General features: G+C 37.9%; 1 pseudogene; it reads left to right on the forward strand.

Moving 5' to 3' along the window:
* Nucleotides 1-1,923: 1,923 nt before the first annotated feature.
* LOC130868055 (60S ribosomal protein L27-like) lies at nucleotides 1,924-2,334 on the forward strand (annotated as a pseudogene).
* Nucleotides 2,335-3,220: the final 886 nt, after the last annotated feature.

A 3,220-nucleotide genomic window follows, 5' to 3' on the forward strand; every position in this document is an offset into this window, starting at 1 on the left:
AAGCAACTCGGGGAATTGAGTTTATTTCTTCTTGTGGCTCACATAAAGAAGGGAAAGCAGGGCAGGAACTCAAGACGGAACTGAGGCCGAGGCCATGGAGGAGTGCTGCTTACTGGCTTGCTCTGGCTTGCTTAGCTAACTATATCACAGGTTCACCTTCTCAGGGATGGTACTACCCACGGTGATCTGGGCCCTACTTTAACAATTATCAATTAAGAAAATTCCATAGAGACATATACCCACAGGCTCATCCGCTGTAGGCATTTTCTCAAGTGAAGTTCCCTCTTCTCAGATGATCCTGGCTTGTGTCAAGTTGACACAAAATTGACCAACACAACTAAGTCCTCCTTGTCAACTTGGCACACAAACATGGTATCTCATGTATTTTGTATCTCATGTATTTAAAGAAGCTATTGAGGGAAATACACATGATGATCTGTATTAACCCCTTGTAAGGAGCAAGGAGTTAATGACTACACATAAAGCTTTTGATAATAACACAAAATATTCTTAAATCCAAGTGAAGAGGGAAGGGAAGTTGGAAGGGAAAGATGATGGAGTAGAAATAAGACAGCAAATACAGTACATTCATGTATGAAATTCGCTCTCTCTCACACACAAAAAGAGTACAGAAAAAGGGTTTGTTCTTCTTGCAGAGAATGAGTTTGATTCTGAGCACCCACAAGGAGCAACACACAACTACATATAACTCTACGTTCAAGAGATCTGACAGCCTTTTTTGGCCTCCTTAATCACCCCACATACATGAGTACATGTCCAAAAATGCAACCACGCATATACATAAATAAAAATACTTCTTTTTAAAAAATAAGTTAGTATGTTCTCAGTTAAGGCTCATTGTCTTAGTTAAGGTTTCTCTTGCTGCTGTGAAACACCATAACCAAAAATCAAGCTGCGGAAGAAAGAATTTATTTGACTTATACTTCCACAGCACTGTTCATCACTGAAGGAAGTAAAGGACAGGAACTCGTACAGGGCAGAAACCTGGAGGCAGGAGCTAATGCAGCAGCCCTGGATGGAGCTCCTCACAGACTTGTTCCTCATGGCACTTGTTCCTCCTTGCACAGCCTGCTTTCTTATTGAATCCAGATCTACCAGCCCAAGGATTTCACCACCTACAAGAGGCTGGGTCCTTCTCCAACAAACACTAAATAAGAAGATGTTTATCAACTGGATCTCAAGGAGAAATTTCCTCAGCTGAGGCTTCTTCCTCTGGTGACTCTAGCTTGTGTCAAGTTGACACACAAAGCAGCCAGCACATTCACTCTTAATATTTTTCAAATATTCCACATTATAATTTTTCATAAAACGTCTCTTCAAATAGAGTTTAAGCCTGGTGCTAGGGGGAATACCGGTAATTTCAGTTCTCTGGAGGCCAAGACAAGAGAATTGCACTGTTACATAGTGAGAATCTGTCTCAAAAATAAATTATTCAAAATAAAACATTAAAAATGAGCCAGATGTCTATAAAATATTTTGGAAGATTAGCTTATTGTATGCTTAATACTGTGTATTAGTATTAATCTTTGTCTATTTTAGTTATACTTTAGTAGAAGATCCATACCAGTCTGTAAAAGAGAGGTTTAATTCCTGCCATCTGTTATTCTATAATCTTTGCAAACATATTGGCAAAGACGTCTAAGGAGATATTTGCATTTTAAAAACTTCCAGGTCAAAGGGCAGATAAGAACATGTCTCTGTGTGACTTGGTGAAGAAGAGTTAGAATCTTTAAAAGTAATATACTCTATCTTAATGAGAGAAGGTGCTGATAACCAATATACTTTCCAATCATCCACACTTCAATCCTCTTTAATTTTTTCAACAATTCCCTTCTCACTTTAGCAATTAACTATAAAAATCATTAATTCTTTTCTGCTGGGAACTGGCTGCTAGCTGTCGAAATGTGCAAGTTCATGAAACCCGGGAAAGTGGTGCTCGTCCTGGCTAAACGCTACTCCGGACGCAAAGCCGTCATCGTGAAGAACATTGATGATGGCACCTCAGACTGCCCTTACAGCCATGCCCTGGTGGCTGGAATTGACCACTATCCCCGAAAAGTGACGGCTGCCATGGGCAAGAAGAAAGTCGCCAAAAGATCCAAGATCAAGTCCTTTGTGAAGGTTTATAACTACAACCACCTGATGCCCACAAGGTAATCTGTGGACATCCCCCTGGACAAAACTGTTGTCAACAAGGATGTCTTTAGGGATCCAGCCCTGAAATGCAAGGCAAGGCGGGAAGCCAAGGTCAAATTTGAGGAATGATACAAGACAGGGAAGAACAAATGGTTTTTCCAGAAGCTTCGCTTTTAGGTATATTTTTGTTTACATCATTAAAAGTTTAAAAAACAAAAAAAACAAGAACAAATCATTAATTCTTAAAAATTACTACTGCTTTTTTCCAATCAGGTCTGTTAATGCCACTATCTCTGTAAGTTACCAGAGAGATAGGAAGAAGGCAAATGTCTCCTGTTTCAAGGCAATATCAATACTGTTCAGTGCAGTCATGTCTCCCGTAGAAAAGCAATAGAAAAGAAAAATGTAAAAGGAAGTTAATAAAAAAAAATAACAAAACGGAAAGAAGGAAAACAAAAAAACTGGAGTACGTGCCTATCCTAACACACACACGCAAAACAAACAAAGAAACAAAAAACATATTTAATCACTCCAGTATCATACCTCAACAAGCTCAGAACTCTTCATTATTGGAAAAGAAGTGATAATGAGAAACCTGAAGTGGCAGAAAATAATTAGAATTCAGCATTTAAAAGGAATCAGTAACCACATGAAAGACACCAATAAACCGGTGGATTAAATGATAAAAGTCAATTCAGGGCTATGATTTAAAAAAAAAGGATGGTAGATAGTTAACAAAATTGGAAAAAATCAAAACTGTTGAGGAAAAATTAAACAAAAATTTTGAAATTTAGAAAATAATCAAAAATCCTGGTGAGAAAGATATTAACCAATGAATTAAAATATAACAATAAATAAAAGAATCATCATTAGACAAGACAAAGGAAAAGAAAGAATACCTACCCAAAAGAACAAAGCTTAAGAATATGATAATGGGACCTCCTGAAACTGAGTAGCTTCTGTAAAGCAAAGGACACTGTCACTAAGACAAAAAGGCAACCCACTGATTGGGAGAAGATCTTCACCAACCCTGCAACAGACAAAGGTCTGATCTCCAAAATAT

The sequence above is a fragment of the Chionomys nivalis genome, chromosome X, assembly GCF_950005125.1.
Source record: "Chionomys nivalis chromosome X, mChiNiv1.1, whole genome shotgun sequence".
Lineage (NCBI taxonomy): Eukaryota > Metazoa > Chordata > Mammalia > Rodentia > Cricetidae > Chionomys > Chionomys nivalis.